Source organism: Ambystoma mexicanum, chromosome 3q (genome assembly GCF_040938575.1).
Source record: "Ambystoma mexicanum isolate Mex_15411 chromosome 3q, UKY_AmexF1_1, whole genome shotgun sequence".
In the NCBI taxonomy this organism is placed as follows: domain Eukaryota; kingdom Metazoa; phylum Chordata; class Amphibia; order Caudata; family Ambystomatidae; genus Ambystoma; species Ambystoma mexicanum.
In genome coordinates, this window is record NC_090926.1 from 454,560,967 (window position 1) to 454,580,353 (window position 19,387).

General features: G+C 49.9%; 1 protein-coding gene across 43 annotated transcripts in view; it reads right to left on the reverse strand.

Moving 5' to 3' along the window:
* The window catches only part of LOC138582666 (protocadherin gamma-C3-like), a 1,158,828-nt gene that overhangs the window by 188,946 nt on the left and 950,495 nt on the right, over nucleotides 1–19,387 (reverse strand). The window lies entirely within an intron of this gene.

Here is a 19,387-nt window from a genome sequence, read left to right on the forward strand (position 1 = left end):
CGGTGCTTGGCCTTATGTTGGACCCCCATCGCCTGGGCGTCCTCAAAGGTCTTAGAAGACCGCTCGGATTTCTTCCTCTTCTTCTCACAGGACGGGCTCTTCCCTTCTAGCCAGTTGGCGAGACGTTGATGGCGGTCCTTCATGGTCCGCTCCGACATGTTGCCGCAAAACGCACAATCCTTCTCCACGTGCGTCTTGTCCTCATGTAGGCAGTAAAGACAAAAAGAGTGTTCGTCCTCCTTGAAGACGTTCTGCAGCTGGCATCCAGGGCAGACCCTGAACAGCTTTCCGGGCGTCGAGCTTCCCTTCTCCTGGGCCATGACCGGGCCTGAGAAACTTCTGGAGTCCTCCAAAAGCATAGCTCGACGAAATCTTCACCCTTGAGGGGCGCAGACGAATCCGACACGGGTCCCCGTTGATCGGATGGAGAGTCGGTGGAGCTTGAGGCTCTTTTGACCGAAAAAACGAAGTTTTTGAGAAAAAACGTGAAAAAAATAGCACTAACGCTCGAGAGCAATAGCACGAGGATCCCAACACATGAACGTGCGGTAAAAATCTGAAGATGGCTGCCAGAGGCGGGGCTTAGGTAGAGGGCAGTCATTGGCTGTGGTCAGTATGACGCAGAGATCAGTGATTGGTTATTACTACGAAAGACAGATCAGAAACGAAACTGATACTGGTTTTTTCTTTACCGAGGATTCCCAGCCTGACGACGGGGAATATTCATGAGCATGTGAATCCATGCCAGACCCCATGCTGGAGAATAAAGATTTTTCTTTTCCCACAACTCTCTAGATACCATTGGGGTGTGAATGTATCCAATTGGTTCCTTTTGTGTTCTAGTACCGCCAGGGACAGAAGATAAGTCCTGCTGTGGCAAAGGCTGGATGCAGTGAGAAGTATGACTGGGGGTGGGGGTTTGAGGTGCTACCTGTTGTCAGGGGCCCTGGCTCAATGCAGAATATAATATCTTGACATGGACTGGGCCCAGAGTCTCAGCCCACGGAGGCCAAAGCCCACCATTGCAGGATTGCTGTTTTGGGTGGGGTCGGGATGGGGGGGCTGGAGGAGGGGGCTTGCTGAGGCTGGTCAGGGTATGCCCCCCTGCTCAGCCCACTTAAAGACCTGAACCTCTCTGCATACAGCCCTGGATATTTGAGGTGTTTCTGCTTTGATACAAATGTTCCCCGCTAAGTGTACAGTTGCTTCTTAGAGCAGCAATTACCAGATATGAAATGCCCCCCAAAAATTACCCTATTGATGTCAGCCCTGACCCACCACCATACTTAATGCAAGACATTAATATAGTGAGACATAGGCAGTCACGTAATCATTTATATTTCCTGACCATTAAACAAAAACACGACTTTGTTAACAGTTTGGTTTGTTGTCGCACATTGTATGGTGTATCTGGCAGGTTCAATTCATGCGACAATAACCTCACCATCATTCTACAACCCCGCACACAACCCATCAGCCAAGGAATTCAGGAGTCTCGACGCATTCGGCTCAGTCTCCCTGCGCCACTTTACATGAAATAGGAACTGCAATAACGCTATATTGAGAGACAGCAAATACAATTTTTAAAGTTACTTGATCTATAATCTTGAACCAAAACGTCAATTCTCACTAAACCTATTCTCTATGCTCTTATCACCTTACACTCCTCATACAATCAACCTCCGTAGAGAGCAGCAAGCTGCCACAAACACATCACTTTAATGGAGCAAAGCCACTGCTTACTTCTCGGGATCCATCACCTCTACCCCACGTCAGTGGCCAAGCCAGTCCCCCATCGCCGACTTGTGTTCTCTCCTCAGGAAAAAACACACATCCAAGTGTCTCCACCACTAATCACTTAGAATCACACCCCGGCACACAAGATTGACGTGCTTCTGAGCAGTATGCTTCAACACCTCAGGACTTGTATCAGCCTTCCCTTCTAACACACTAACAACCAACCCCCCACCCACAATTCCTTGCAGGGACACACAAAAAAGGCCACCCAAATAGAAGAGGTCTCTACACAAGACCACTTCACATATGACATAGACTTTGTGAATACTGTAGAATGTATACACTTGAACAAAGAAGGCATTCAGAAATATGCTTCACAGTTGATAGTCATGGCTATTGAACGGGTAAGAAGTACAATTACTCTGTGCCATGGGCCTACTCCTAACCAACTGGACCTTCTGAATGGGCAACACAATCTCCATGCTTAGTCCCACCGGAGATATGGCAGACAAGTGATGCTCTGCTAAAAACACAGGGGCTGCATTAGGAGTATGGCGGGAATGGCATAAACATGTTTTAAATACCATCTAGTTATGATTTGGGTTTGCGTGGGATACTTACTGCACAAAGTATGAGTGCATAACCCATATTCATCCCAGTGGGAAAAGGTCAAGTTGCAAACTACTAGCCAGCCATAAAAAGTCATTTGCAACCTAAATTCTACAAAAACAGACAGCACACCATTTCTTACTCTCCAAATATCAATGTTCGCAAACCAACAGCTAGTGGAAATTGCAAAGTTTGCACCCTGTTTCCCCAAAGCAGTGCATTTGAAGTCCCCTATAGATAAATGTCACATACAATTCCAACCCATTGTTAAACAGTATTTTAAAAAGTGGCATTTAAAATACAACATGGTACCATTACCACCAGGCTCCTAATGAGGTCACAATTAGTTATCTGCATTCTCCCGATACCCATGTCCAAGAGACATGACCTCTTCCAGTACATTTTCATCATCGCATAACATGGAACACATCAGCAAACATGTGTGAGATCCCGAATGTGTTAGTTCTGCAACTCTTATTAGCCCACTTGTAAGGAGCAGAGCAAGACCCAAACTACTTAACTTGGCACTTAAAGATCAATGATGGAAGCAGAAGGTATAACTAATATCTTGATCAAACTTTTGCTCTTTAAATATGACTTTAAATAGGACTCTCCGTTTAAAACTCTGTGATCACTCACACAAATCTCCTTGATAGGATTTCAACATGCAAGATTGTTCATATACCATATACATGTGTCCCTCCTTGATATAGTCGCACGCTCTGCAGTGCACCTCTAGTTACATGGGCAAGCCAGGGGGACACATGGATATCAATTTCCAGTTGTCCCCTAATGGCTAAACATTTTCAATTGAATTTCCTTGTTCTGGAAAATCTAACAATGTCAATTCAACATCAAATAAGCATTCGCAAAGCAAGAGTTTTGACTTTGCAAAAGGCAAATGCTTGTTTTGGGCAGGTCCCACATAGAGAAATGGGGGAGGTGGCATGCATGGTGATAGCTATGGTTGACGATGGTCAGCCATGATTGGCAATGACCAACTATGGTTGAAGATGGCTGGTGGTCAAACAAACTCAATTTGCTTACAATGGTTGGCCATTGTCGACTTGATTGGCAATAGTTGACCATGCTTGGAGTTGGTCCGCCATAGCTGGCAATGGTCACCTCTGGTTGGTGAGGAGCAGTCATAATTGCCAATGGCAGGCCATGATGGTGATGGTGTACCATAATTGGCTATGTTTAAACACGACTGGCGTTTGAGTTTGGAATTGCCAACTGGGTTTGGAAATGGTTGACTGGGTTGCAGATGGTTAACCATAGTTAGCAATGGTTGACTGTTTGGCAAGGATTGACTATTATTGGCAATAGAGCCATCCATACTACATGCACACAGCCTGACCCTAAACATCCTACGCCAATTAAAGCGTTAGAAAAAGGAACATGTTACTTACCTGTAACTGTTGTTCTCCAGCATGGGTCTGGCATGGATTCACATGCTCATGAATATTCCCCGTCGTCAGGCTGGGAATCCTCGGTAAAGAAAAAACCAGTATCAGTTTCGTTTCTGATCTGTCTTTCGTAGTAATAACCAATCACTGGTCTCTGCGTCATACTGACCACAGCCAATGACTGCCCTCTACCTAAGCACCGCCTCTGGCAGCCATCTTCAGATTTGGAAGCACGTGAAGTGGCAGTATGACCAAGTGAAGAGCCGCAGAGGGGTAGGCGGGAGGGTTCGCATGTGAATCCATGCCAGACCCATGCTGGAGAACAACAGTTACAGGTAAGTAACTTGTTCCTTCTCCAGCATGGGGTCTGGCATGGATTCACATGCTCATGAATAAAGAATACATAGCAGTACACACATGCACAACCACGGGAGGTGGCAAAGGCTCAACATTAAGCATCACATCAACTCAACATTAAGCATCTTACCTCCTCACCAGGCTCACCTCAGGCGAACAGGTTGCGCAGCACTGCTTGGCCGACCCTGGACTCCTCCCTGGAATCCCGGTCGACGCAGTAGAATTTTGTGAAGGTGTGCGTCGACCTCCACGTAGCAGCCCTGCATATGTCCAGCAGGGGCACACCAGATAGGAACGCCGTGGTAGCTGCGATCGCTCTGGTGGAATGGGCTCTCGGACGGCCAGGCAGCGGTCGGTTTGCCAACCGGTGACAGCACATGATACAGCCGGAGAGCCATCTGGAGATGGAAGCCTTCGAGAGAGCCTTCCCCTGATTGACAGGTCCAAAGTTCACAAAGAGTTGTGACGTCTTCCGAAAACCCTTCGTGCGGTCCACGTAGAACTTCAGCGCTCTAGCTACATCCAGCGAGTGCAAAGTCCTCTCAGCCGGCGACGAAGGCGACGGGAAGAACACAGGTAACACCAAGGGTTCGTTGAGATGGAAGTCCGACGGTACCTTGGGCATGAAGGAGGGGTGCGTCCTGAGCACTACCCTCGTGTCGTGGAAAGTCAAGTACGGGGCCTTGCAGGAAAGGGCCTGGATCTCTCCCACTCGTCGTGCGGAGGTGATGGCCACAAGAAAAGCTGTTTTCCACGATAGAAACTTCAACGGGGCCGAGTGCAGAGGCTCGAACGGAGGTCCCATGAGCTTGGTCAGCACCACGTTGAGCTCCCACGCCGGGGCCGGAGCCTTCACCGGCGGGAACGATCTGAACAGTCCCTTCATGAACTCTTTCACCAGACGATGAGACCACAAGGACGTCCGCCCCGTGGTTCTGGTGTATCGGGAGATCGCAGCAAGATGAATCTTGATGGACGCGTGTGCCAGACCAGCTTTGGCCAGCGTCAGCAGGTACGGCAGTACTTGGGGAGCCGTAATCCGTAGAGGGTTAATCTTCTGTGCGTGGCACCAGACAGAGAACCTCTTCCATTTGTGTCCGTAGCATTTAAGAGTCGAGGACGCCCTGGCCTTTGCAAGAACCTCTCTGCAATCGGCCGGTATGTCGTATCCTCCAAACTCTAGCGCTGCAGGAGCCAGGCCTGCAAGTTCAGCGACTTCGGGTCGTGGTGGAGGATGGCGCCTCCTTCCCTGGAGAGTAGATCCGTGTCCGCCGGCAGCTTGATCGGCGGGGACGCTGACAAGTCCAGAAGGTCCGGGAACCATATCTGCCTCGGCCACGCAGGTGCGACGAGGATCATCCTGCACCGTGACCTCTTGAGCTGGTTGACGAGCCGGATTAGCAGAGGCAAGGGAGGGAACGCGTAGAGGAACAGGCCCTCCCAGGGGAACGAGAAAGCATCGCCCATGCTCCTCGTCTGGGGAAACCTGCTGGCGAACCTCCGGCACTTGGTGTTCGTCGCCGTCGCGAACAGGTCGATCTGGGGTGTGCCCCACCGTCGGAAGAGGCGATCCACCAGATCCTGCCGTAGTTCCCACTCGTGGCACGAGCGCAGCTCCCTGCTGAGTGAGTCGGCGATGGTGTTTTTATCCCTGCCAGATGAAACGGCACCAGAAAAATCCCTTGGGCGACGGCCCAATGCCACAGGTCCTGCGCCTCCTTGGACAGCGCTGGGGACCTGGTTCCGCCCTGTTTCCTGATGTAAAACATGGTGGTGGTGTTGTCGGTGAAGATCCTCACCACCTTGCCCTTGAGGGACGGAAGGAAGGACCTGAGGGCCCAAAACACTGCACGGAGCTCCAGGACGTTGATATGCAGGGACTTCTCCGTCGGGAGCCAGAGTCCCCTTGCGTGCAGATTTTCGGTGTGCGCTCCCCACCCTTCCAGGGAGGCATCCGTGGTCACAGTCTCCTGGTGGGCTGGGGTCTGGAAGTCCATGCCCGCCGTCAGATGCGCGCGGGTGCCCCACCACCGTATCGCTCGTCGGAAACTCTCGTCGAGCTTGATCCTTTCCTCGAAGCTGCCCGTCGTCTGGATCCAGCGCGCATCCAGGAATTCTTGCAACGGGCGCATCCGGAGCCTGCACATGGGAATGAGGTAGATGCAGGAAGACATCATCCCGAGGAGGGACTTGATGGACCTCACTTTGGCCGCGTCGGCCACCAACATCCGTTGCACCTTGCCCAAGATGGTCCTGGTCCTCTCCTCCGACGGGGAGGCCAGAAGGGACACTGTGTCGAGCCTCGCTCCCAGAAACAGTGCGACTTGCGCGGGCACCAGGTGGGATTTGGCGTAGTTCACGGAGGATCCCAGGTCCGTGAGGAGTTGGACGGTCCTTGCCGTGTGGACCACGGCGAGCTCCCTCGTCTTGGCGCGGATGAGCCAGTCGTCCAGGTAGGGGTAGACGTGAATCCCCTCGCGGCGCAGCTGCGCCGCCACCGGTGCGAGGCACTTGGTGAATACCCTGGGTGCCGACCGTAGTCCGAAGGGAAGGGCTTTGAACTGGTAATGACGCCCTTGGACCACGAACCTGAGGAATTTTCGGTGCCCCTTTAGGATGGGAATGTGGAAGTAGGCATCCTCCAAATCCAACGACGATAGGAAGTCTCCTTCCTCCAGTTGACCCAGGACGTGCTGGAGGGTGACCATCCGGAACTTCTGCGCTTTGATGAACTTGTTCAGCCGTCGCAGGTCTAGGATGGGGCGCCATCCTCCCGTCTTCTTCTTCACGAGGAAGTATCGCGAGTAGACTCCGGATCCCCGAAGCCTCTTTGGGACGAGTTCGATGGCGCCCTTTCTGAGCATCGCCTTTACCTCCAGGAGAAGTTGAGGGACGTGAAGTTCTTTCCTGGCCACGGGGGGGACGCGCGGGCACCTTCTTTGAAACTCGAGCGCGTGGCCCCGGGCCAGGGCGTCCAGCACCCAACGGTCGGTGGAGATGGACTCCCACACGCTGACGAAGCCCGCCAGCCGGCCTCCCACCGGGGTGCTTCGGTGGGGGCCCGACCCCACGGCCGGTTCAATCCTGCTTGGACGCGGCCTTGCCGCCTTGACCTCCTTGGCGACGACGGCGGGGTCCGCTAGACTTGCCTCGTCCTCTGTAGGCCTCTTGCGACGACGAGCGGGCCGCTTGACGGTAGGAAGCGAAACCGCCGCCGGAACCTTTGGAGGCGCCCTTGCCTCCGCCGCTCCGAAAGGGCGTCCGTCGTTGCTGCAGGACTCCAAGGGCCCGGGCCGTCTCAGTATCCGCCTTGATGGCCTGAAGGGAATCGTCCACTGTCTTCCCAAACAGGTTGTTCCCGTCGAAGGGCATGTCCAGGACTCTGGTCTGGACGTCCTGCCGAAAGTCCGTAGCTTTGAGCCATCCACGACGTCGAAGGCAAACGCCGTTGCCCAGCTGGCGGAACCCAGTGTCGGCGATGTCCGTCGCCACGGTGATGGCGTGGTCCGAAGCCACTTCACCTTCCTGCAGGATCTCAAGGGCCTCCGCCCTCTTGTCGTCCGGCAGAAAATCCAGCAGGGGAGCTATCTTGTACCAGAGCTCCCTGTCGTAGCGGGCCACGATAGCCAAGGCGTTGGCCGCTTTAATCGTCGTCGCTGCCGACGAGATGACTCTACGTCCCATAGCATCCAATTTCTTTCCCTCGCCGTCCGGCGGGGAAGTCGATGTGGAGGCCGCACCCCCCCCCCCGCTTTCTTCCTGGCTGCCGCGGAGACGACGGAGTCCGGGGTAGGCTGCGCCCGGAGGCATAGGGGGCCGTGTCCGGGACCCGGTACTTTTTCTCGTACCGGTCTCTTCTAGCTGGCGTCGTGGAAGGGTTCTTGAGGAGGGAAAGGCCCTCATCCCAAATGTCGTCCAACAGAGGCACTGCGAGGACCGTCTTCCTCTTGGCCTCGCGCCGCTGATAAAGGAAGCCTTCCTTTTTCTTCTCCTCAGGGCAGAGTTGGAAAAGCTCGGAAGCCCTGGAGATCATGGAGTGGAAAGATCCGATCTCGTCGGGCGGAGAAGCCCTGGTGGGAGGCGACGACGGAAAATCCTCGTCGTATGCCTCGTCGTCCGTACCCGTCGCTGCCGTGTCAGTCCCCGTATCATCCCCTCGGGTGGACGGGGAGGAGGGCTGGACGGGGCGCGACGGTTGAAAAGGAGGTGGTGGATGGATCCTTCTTTTCTTGGTAGGGGGAACACCAGAAGGTCCCGGTTCTGGATCCCCCGACGGGAGAGGTTCCTCCGTCGGTAACGGTAGCCTCGTCCTTATCTCGGTGCATAAGGACTGTATGGCCAACAAAATGGCCGCCGAGTTGTCTTGCGGCGCTGGCAGAGGGGAATCCGACGGGCGAGCAGGGGCCCCGTCGGTATCCTCGACGATGTCGTCGTCGTCACCTGCGTCGGGGTCCATTCCGACGGGCTGGTCTTGTTCCACGCCTAGGCCGTGGCTTAAGACCTCGATCAGCTCCTCTTCTGAGGTTGAGGCCGAATCTACGACGACGCCCTGCCCCCCCTTCTTCTTCCCCACGGAGGGTTTCACGGGGGTCCTATCGATGGGCACAAAAGAAGACTCCCTCCGAGGAGGCAGGGAGATTCTGGGCCCTGAGGTCGCCACCACTGGTGCAGCCTCCACAGGCTGAGCCAGGGCCGCCGCGACCGTTTCGATAGAGGGCTTGGTCGGATGGATCAAGGCCTTCACCACCTTAGGTGCGCTCACCGCCTTATCCTTGAGGGAGGGGGCACTGCCACGCTCCTCCTCTGCCTTAGAGCTCGACCGGGGCCTCTCCAGGAGCTTCGCCGGGTGCTCGGCCTTCCTCTTACCCGACCCAGAGCGTTGGCTCGTGGTTGATGGTGCCGGGGAGGGTGCGCCCTGCCTGGCGCCCGTAGAGCCCGACCGTTCGGCGTTCCCGGTGCCAGCGGACTCGCGGTGCTTGGCCTTATGTTGGGCCCCCGTCGCCGGGGCGCCCTCAAAGGTCTTAGAAGACCGCTCGGATTTCTTCTTCTTCTCGCCAGACGGGCTCTTACCCTCCAGCCAGTTGGCGAGACGTTGATGACGGTCCTTCATGGTCCGTTCCGACATGTTGCCGCAAAACGCACAGTCCTTCTCCACGTGCGTTTTGTCCTCATGAAGGCAGTAAAGGCAGAAAGAGTGTTCGTCCTCCTTAAAGACGTTCTGCAGCTGGCATCCAGGGCAGACCCTGAACAGCTTTCCGGGCGTCGAGCTTCCCTTCTCCTGGGCCATCTCCGAGACCGGGCCTGAGAAGCTTCTGGAGTCCTCCGAAGTGTAGCTCGACGAAATCTTCACCCTTGAGGGGCACAGACGAATCCGACACGGGTCCCCGTTGATCGGATGTAGGATCGGTGGAGCTTGAGGCTCTTTTGACCGAAAGAATCGAAGTTTTTTGTGAAAAAGCGCGAAAAAATAGCACTAACGCTCGAGAGCAATAGCACGAGGATCCCAACACATGAACGTGCGGTAAAAATCTGAAGATGGCTGCCAGAGGCGGTGCTTAGGTAGAGGGCAGTCATTGGCTGTGGTCAGTATGACGCAGAGACCAGTGATTGGTTATTACTACGAAAGACAGATCAGAAACGAAACTGATACTGGTTTTTTCTTTACCGAGGATTCCCAGCCTGACGACGGGGAATATTCATGAGCATGTGAATCCATGCCAGACCCCATGCTGGAGAACAGCAAATTCTTAAATGTAAAATGGGTGTTAATCAAAATACAAGGCAGTAAAAGCCACACCCAAGATCTACATCGGTTTCTGGCAAGCCAAATCTCACCTCTATGTATCGAAAACATTTAATTTTGGCTTACATATATAGGTGCCACTCTACTGTCAACACAATGTGGTAAACCTAAAAAATAAATGACTCCATCGAAATAGTGCCATGTGCCCATTATTTTAAATGAACTTGAAATATGTTTTAAGTTGCATGTAAAAAAAATGCCATTCTTTTGAAATCTGCGAAACACAACATTCATAGATGGCAAGGAACAGAACATGTTATGCAAATGATTGGAAAGTCATGGGAACCACTGTGAACACAGTATGGGCTGCACATCTTCAATAATAGCTCACCTGTGCAATTACAGGAGGGGGGAAACTTAATGGGAAGCAATCATCATCTGCCCCGGGGATCTACAATGTCTGACCAGCTAGTCAAATGCCCCCCTATATCAGGGGAAAACAAACGCCTGGCACTTTCATTACATTGGGTAAGCCACTGTTGTATGGCATGAGTCTCAAAGTCAGGAACCTTTAGCTCTGCAGAAGTTTTGGACTACACCTCCTATCCACCCTAGCCTGCATAGTCAATGGTGACGAATCATGGGAGTCATAATCCAATACATCTGGAACAAGGCAAGTTTACAGACATCTGCTGTAGGTGCGGAGATCAAGAGATCTATTGTACGGCCCTACCCGCCACAGACAGTCGAAACTAGGATGGAAAGGCGCAGACGGGTGAGACTCTTTGTTCTATCCAAGCCCTGAAGAGTGCCATGGAGTGTTCCCTCTGTAATGCATCACACGCGCTGCTAGAATAATGAAAACGCAGCCGCAGGGGAGTCCCAGCGGCTCAGGAGCATTAGCTCAAACATTTGCTCGTAGTAAAATGCCACAGCATCATCTCGGCATACACACGGAGCAGCTATTTTCAGCACTGACCCACCCAGCATTATGCACTTCTGCTCCCGGGGTCGCCTGCCAATTGGCATGAATGAAATGCATGTGTTTATCTGTTCCAGCGCATCGCGGTAACGCAACATATGGGCAGTGGTATTTTTAGAAAAAAGAACAAAGTAAATAGCTGTCCTGGGTGAGGCGCGTGGGCTAAATCAGTAGAAACTCTATCTTGGCATCTCAGATAGCGACAAGGGAGGATTAGCTGTGCAGGCACGCTTTAAAAATATGATTATACATTTAATGCACGGCGCTGCATGTCATATTTTCCTTTTTTCTCTCGACGTTTGCCTACTAGGCATAAAGCACCCAGTGCCCATTGGGTTTACCAATAGCCAGTAGAATGTGGGATATTTTAATTTTAGTAGAATGTGCATACTCCTACAAAGAGTGTAAATATACATTCTGCAGGGGACGGTTTGGGCTGGTATCGCCCCCATGCCCCCCCAAGAAGGGCATGGAGGGGAGGGGCAGGGCTTCACCACCATGCACCGCCCTATGGGGCAGGAGTTAGGGTCCGCCTGGACCACCTGTCAGTGTTTTAGAAGTTATTGTGTGGTGTGAATTAAAGGGCAAAGTTACATTTTTTGGTTTTATTATGTTTGATGTGTTTAATAAACATGTGCTTAGAGTGGCATCCGAAAATAAGTATCAAGTGTCCAAAATAAGCTAAAAAGTGTCCAGATTGCAGCACTGTCAGGGACACACGGACTGCCAGCGTTAGACCCGCCGCCTCCAGTAGGAGAGGCCGGTGCTTAGGCCAAGACACGTGCTTCTTTTTGGAACGCGTTCCCCCGCATTTACTTACGAAATGCAACAGTTAATAAATGCATGGCGTCACAGATTTAACTGGCAATATGGTTACCCAAAATCATAACCTGGGAATGGGGTAGTGGGTGAGCTCATCTCCCCCACCGGCGGGGGTGCTCAAATGAAATGTTGCTATTCATCAGGCTTTGACTGAACACTGCCCCCTAACTTGTGTTTGTGTGCCCAACTCATGTTCCCTTTTAGGGGTAGCGCTAGTCGTTGGGGCCCAGAGGCTCAGCATCCGATTTGTTTTCCTCATAGCGCTCTACACAAGTGGTAGCACTAAAACACCTGTTGGGTCAGACTGCTCAATAGCGCTCTGCCAAATTCCAAGTTTCAGAAGTGACACTCTCCAATTAAATATGCTTTTGTGCGGCAGTGAATATCCTCATGCAAAAGACTTCAAAATGGTGAATAACCGATGGACACGAATGACTCAGGATCATGCAGACACTCCTAGTACTGCATGCAGTAATGGCAAATTAGTTAGGATTTATTTTTGGAGGGAATACTGTCCAACTAGTAACAAGGCCCAACAACGTCTCCTGACAGCTCACCTCCGCATTTGAACCAACCCAATATTCTATTATCCCATGAAAATCTCCCACCTAGTGATAGGAAAAGGTCTCTTGAGCAGAAATGAACTTAGTTGCATCCAGATTTCCAGTTGTACCGATCAGTCACTTTTGAAGAATTCCTAAGAAAGTTACCTATCATTCAGGGCATCAAGCCATGGTCTGTCGAGTATCATTGTCTAAAGGATCCAATGTCTACTGCATTCAGGGCATCAAGCCATGGTCTGTCTCGTATCATTGTCTAAAGGATCCAATGTCTACTGCATTCAGGGCATCAAGCCATGGTCTGTCGAGCATCATTTTCTAAAGCATCCAATGTCTATTGCATTCAGGGCATCAAGCCATGGTCTGTCTACTGCTTGAAAAGCTTTACGGGCGTGTAAGAGAAGCAATAGTATACACACAAAACCAGCCCAGGGCAACCACCTCCATCTTGCGTCTACTAAGCATCTTCATTATGCTAACGGGCATCCGGGATCTGACACCATCTTTCTTCACAAGATACTGCTGCGGGGAGCTGCCTTCAGTCTTGGTGGAAGATCACTTCAAAGGAGAAGCACCAAATGCGTTTTGCTGAATGTGGTCCCCTTAACAATCCCAGCAATAGGGTACATTCCAAAAGAACGCCCCAAAACCCAATATCTTAAAATAGTGCCACTATCTGCAAAGGCTGGGTGGTGCCTGACGAGCACCAAATAATAATACATGATGGACACAGACCTAAGTTCATCATCCACAATTTGTATTGCACACAGGTGGTTAGAGAGAATATGAGTTTCCTCCAGATGACAAGACATGCTTCAAAACCATATGACAGTCTATAATGTAATTCCATACACGTCATAAGTACTATGTTGGCTGTTGAAGGAAACTTAAGTAATACCACAAAGTATTTTTTTCTCTGCAGGGTTTAGCTGCCACAGTTTTCTGCCTTTATGGCTCTGTGCATAACAAGTGTTCTAATCAGTCTAATGTTACTGAACACGGTCGGAGGCGAGGTAGTGTCACACTGCTGTAGACTCAAATCTGTGGCCCATACATCACCAACAGGCCCGGCTGAGCTCTTTCACTGTCTCGGTCATCAAATGGGCCCAGTCAATCTGCAGAAATCCACACCAATGAATGCACAGCCAATGCACAGCCATTTGCACAGGGCCCATCCACACTAGCCACCTCGAGATGCGAGCACTGGTTTACCGCTGCCACTGTAAGCACACGCGATGGAGAGAGGAATGCAGCGGAGGGAGGTCTGCTGGGGAGCCTCAACACTCGCTTTCTTTGAACAGTCTCACCATTAATGGGTTATTGGCTCATCAATACTCTTTAACAACTTTGCCAAGCTGGTAAACTGACAAAGCCTCCTCGACTAAACGATTCACTGGCAGTGCCAGATTAGCTCAGCTCAATTAGCTTGCCCATCCCTGTTTATCTGCTATAGAAAATGAAAACCTAGAGTTAATTGATGCATGTAATAAAGAGCCCATAACCGTGTTCAATGAGACTGCAAACAGTTGTCGTGGATTCAGGAAAACCGCGTGAGCAAGTTGCGCAGACATGGCTTCTACATAACATATGCTGTGAAGTTTTCCTTCAGCATCCTGATAAGTGAGAGCAAGGGAGTGCATCGGGACATCATGTTTACAGACACGCGCTGGATAAGACCATAGTCTATACACACTGAGCAGCTGATGCTGACAGTTGCGATCAGAGGATATGGGAAGATGGAAACCGCTGTTATAATGAGCAATGGAAAACCAGCGACCTCCATTTTGCATGGATTTACATGTCAGAAAGATCACGCCTGATCACGCGTGCAACTGAAATCAGGGCGAGCGATGATCAGCAGAAAGCAAGATGCTGATAGAGACCACTGGAGATGCGGCAATAAAGCAGCATATCCACAAGATTGAGAGGTTCCTTGAGTTAGTAAAGATGTTTTGTAATGAGACCCCGATAATGAACAAGATATCTGGCTCCTGCGCGCATTAGCTAGATTGTACCACACAGTGGAATGTATATTACTATTTGTTTCAGTTTTGAAGACTTGGAATGCATTGTTTTTCTTTCAACAACTGATCCAATACTAGAGGCAAGAATGGGCCATTTGTCTTAAATAATCTTCGAGTTTAAGCTTTTGATTTTGTGCGTCTTCTAACAAACAGATGGACAGGTCTTAAAAGAGCCTGGCAATGAAGGAGCTTTAAAAATTCTAACATGAGAGTTTCTTTCTTGGACCTTTATAAGGAGCACCTCTCCTTCTAAACCTTTTTTGAACTTTCAGAACTTATGGTTTCATAAGAACTCCCACTTGCCTTGGTAAGCTGCCTTGAGGCACAACGCTCCGGCCTTCTTGCCTGTAAACCAACCCTGCTTATTTTACTGATGCATGCCTTTTCCACTCTGCCCTTCGATAGCTTCCTATCAACCACTACCAATAACACCACCATGTTATGCATGCCTTAAAGTGCCTTGTCTAAAGAAATTCGATTTTAGGTGTTCTTACATGTGTGCAACCGTTTTGGTTTTTGTGCTTAGGTTGCCTTTAGAGTACCATTCATCTGGGCGAGACCTTCCTACTATGCTCACTGCTTATTTTTCACTTACTTACGGAGTCCTTACTATGTGGCAGCCTTTTTGATGTTGCCCCTCTCTCCATCAGCTGTAGCTTTGCAAGTCTGTGTAATCATACCTATTTGACTCATACACTGCCTGATGTAGCCCCCTGTAACATGAGGTGAGGCTTTACCAGTCTGTGTAATCATACCTATTTGACTCATATGCTGCCTGATGTAGCCCCCCCATAAAATGAGGTGAGGCTTTGCCAGTCTGTGTAATCGTACCTATTTCACTCATATGCTGCCTGATGTAGCCCCCCCATAAAATGAGGTGAGGCTTTGCCAGTCTGTGTAATCGTCCCTATTTCACTCATATGCTGCCTGATGTAGCCCCTTGTAACATGAGGAGAGGCTTTGTATGAAACCATATGCTTATTCTTACACTTCACCAATTCACCATGCACTTGCTGTAACTAGCGCCTAGATGCCTGACGGCTTTGTGCGCTGAAATAAATGCAAAAATGACGTATGCTCCAGCACTGATTCCTGAGGTGCGCACGGGGAGTGGCCAAAATACCCATTCCAGGCCGTGAAGATAGGAGTGAATATGGAGGGCACTAGCTACAGAGCAGTGGACATATGTGTTCTCAGTGAAGAAGTTTGTGGAACCAGAAAAAAAGGGCCCAGGCAGTAGTGTTCCTCTTCAATGGAGAAACAATGTGAATTATCCACATGCCCCCTCTTATATTCTAGTCATAGCCCTGAGAGATTGGGTAATAAACTAAGGTGGTCACACACATTTAATACCCGGTATCGAGCATATTGCTATAGTCTGAAATCACACACGGTTTCTTCATCCTACCAAGTTAAAATATGCCACTAGGACAGTTCTTTGAAAACATCTCTCTCTTCAAATATCTCATCTGACCCGGGCAAAACTAGACCACCCATCGACCAGGGCACCAGAGCCTCCGTCCGCTGTCTGGCTGCCTTGTGTCATGCTTTCTAACTACGTCACTGCATCTGGGATACATTGCGGTCCTTTAGCCCTTAAATCCCCCACTCCCCCTTCCCCATTAGTGGGCAGTGTACTACTGATCTAAAGAGTGTGGCACCATCCTCCACTTTCCCACAATCATGGCTAGATCCACTCTGTGCAGTGATCAATATCTATGGGGCAGTGGGGGTCCAGCAGCTAGCTGCCCACACTCTAACCATCGTACGACAGTGCCTTCTGTCTCCAATTGTCTTCAAAGCACGATCTGGTGCTCTACTCTTATTAGATAACAGTGCTTTCCTCACTACTCACCCATAATGTAATGATTAGGTCTAAAAAACAATCAGGCTATAGCATGCTGCTACTTCTAACGCCACTATCTCCCACTGTTGTCCCATTGTGGCAGCATGATTCTGCAAAATAATATTCTACGATTGACCATGAAATGCCTAAGAGGAATAAAGACTCAAAGTCCTGGTGTATGCTTCAAACAAAAAGTGGCCTGATTAGTACCACTTCGCCTCTTTACGGTTAGTCTCAGAAGTGGGGCCAGCATTGAACGAGCGTTGCGCCACAACAAGGCACAACATTGTAAACCATGCTTGCCCAGAAGGCATTTCCATAAACATTATGGGCCCGATTCATGCACGGTTCAAAGTGACTTTGCACTGCCGACACATGTGCACAAGATAAAACAGCCAGTTAGTAATCCATGCTGCTTAGAGAGTGCGCTATGCCGCTTTATCAGAACAAGGCCATCATGATAGTATGGCAGGTCCACTTTCCACTCCCATAATTCATCTTATTTATCACCATTGATCCATCGCAGAGAAGGCGCTGCCCTAGGGAAGTCTTCCATCCGACCTCCATCTCGGATTTAAAGGCTGTCTGCAGACAGATCTATGCAGTTGCCAGAAAGCCTACCTCACACTATGTGTATAACAAGTTCTGTGAAGGTACCTTTGCTGTTGAAATGATGGACAGCTATGGACGGACGCCTTTTCAATCATAGATTCAGCCTTACCTTGTACGACACGGATAGTGATAACCAACTTTTCTGGAATATCACACTGTATAGCGCCGGCCAGGGGTGTTGCTAGGTCTGGAAAAGACCCGGGGCTACGCTACTGTCGGGACTGGGGGCTAGCTCGCCTTTTGGTTGTAGCTCCTGAGATTCTATCCGGGGCTACAACCAAAAGATCAGGGGCTATAGCCCCCTTAGCCCCCCCCCTAGCAACGCCTCTGGCGCCGGCACTCGGCATTAACCATGCTGCTTAATCTGTGCCTGGAGTGGAGCTGCCTACAGTTCTCTATGGAAACGAGATGCCCGCCTATCATTCTCAACCTGTTTATTTAATGTTATGGGCTGTACACTGCCCTCTCAAGTAGGTCTTTGCTTTGGTTAGCCCCCTTCTCTGCCTGAAATGCTTTACACTAATTGTAAAGTCGCCCTGTCTCTTTTGACTTGGCCTAATGTAGCTAGAACTCAAACTAGGCACAGTTTGATGTGAATTTGCAGTATGTCCGTGAATATTGTGGGGAAATGAGGTTGTCTCAGCACTGTAGCAGGCCCTGCCCCGAGGCCTGACGGGAGAGTGGGGTGGGGTTATCCACATGAGAGTTTTCACCACAAGATGTTCTAGCTACCCTGAAAATGGAAGCGGGGGATCCATTCTTGAATGAGTCCTGAAGAAGTAACCTCGGCTCTTGCAAGCTACTGGAAGGATGTTGGGGTAAAAGGCCAAGACATAAGAAGAATTGCTGTTACCTGCCATTAGTGAAGCCGCATGCTGCATATGAAAGGCTACAGACTTGGGACTATTGACTTAAGCACTCTGGCTATGTTAATCATGTGTGTTTCCTTTTTATCAGTGCTTCCTAGATCATTATTCTGTGTATTTTTTCTTTAGACAAGTTGGTTTGGGGATGCAGCGAACCACCCGAATTTTGGGTGGTTCAAGGTTCTGCAAACCTTTCCATAAATTTGCCTGGAAACGTTTGACGTCACCCAAGGGTACACGTTTAGGTCCCAGCAAGGTAGGACAGGCTGGCAGGTAAACAGTTTTGCTAGTTCCAGTGCTAAGCAGTGTACGGTGTTTAAACTATTGCTGTGGTTTTGGGGAGTAGAGGCAGTGGGGAAGATTGTGGGGGTACAGAGTGCTTTTAATTAGATGTGGGGGTCCTGGCTCGCATCGCCAGAAATGAACAACAAATATTTGTGGGTCCCAAAACTGTTGTCTCATTGACCCACATATATTCACTGGTCGCTTTAGGGAAGTTCACCCACAGCCGTACTGGCATGGCATCACAAACAGTGTATGATTTTGATAATGCACAACCTGCTTGCAATAGTATTATGCTGGTCTACAAAAGGAGCACACAGGACTCAAGAGACTGTTAGGCTGATGGATGGTGTTCAGGGTCTCCGACGTGATGCCCACAGTGCTCTGTTCAGACTCAGGCCATTCTGATAGGTTGCCAGTCATTCCAGCCCTTTGTGAGGGTGAGACTCGTGGCATCATGGGCATGGGTTCTTGCAGGATGTTTAAGTAATGTAAGAGTAAAGCACAGGGTTTTATATTAGACCTAGGTGCTCCATTTAACTCTGTTACCCCAGCAGAGCAGCAACACAATTAAACTTACTCAAATGCCTTCTTCTTTCATTGGGTTAAGGCGACTAACAGGAAGACACTTGGAAGTTGAGATTAGACTTACAAACTTTGCACAGGGCCTCCTTCTTGCTGGAGGTGCATAATGATGATGAATCACCTGTGGAAGTAATCAGTAGGATACCTACCGCACCTATGCTCCAGCAAGGGAAGCCACCAGGATATAGTCTCCGAATGTCAGATCCATGGGCCAGTGAAGCATCAGCCTTGGATAGACAAGAATGTATTTATTTATTTTTGCATTTATTGCAATGCACACAACCCTCGGGTATCTAGGCGCTAGTTACATTGAGGGGAAAAAAGAAGGGAGATGGGGGAGAAATGCATTAGGAGGAGTGGTGAGTCTTTAGGATGAGCAAAGTTAATTGAACAGCTAGGTCTTTAAGTTTCTGCAGAAGGTCCAGTAGGCAGAGTGGAAAGTGGACGCCTGCTAGCAGTCCGAGTATTGCAATCCTAGCCTGGTAGGCCTGGATGGCATAGGAGGAGCTTCTGCATGCCTCTACAATGGGCAACCACAAACAGTACTAAGACCGACATGCACCAGCATGAAAATCACTACTAGGCCGACGGTTCAATTATAGCTCAGTTCCGTGCTATCTTACTGCTCAGTGTCTTATGCCAAATGAGTTCATGGAATCAGTGTAGTTACCTGCAGAGAGTCATAATTTGCTCTGTTCAAGACCACTTTACATTACATGTAACAATCATATTTTACATTTATAGATTTGAAATATATCCTGACGCATAACCAATATCTGTTACATTAAGAAAATCCAACAGTACTCATTTCATTGACCTAAAGGACGTCATGCTGAGTGGGACATACCAGATACAAACATGTGATTATTGCAAGTTAAACACAGATATCTGCTGCAAGTGCTCAAACTAGTGGGTGCCGACAGTACATTCCACTTAAGAAACACCATCACAAC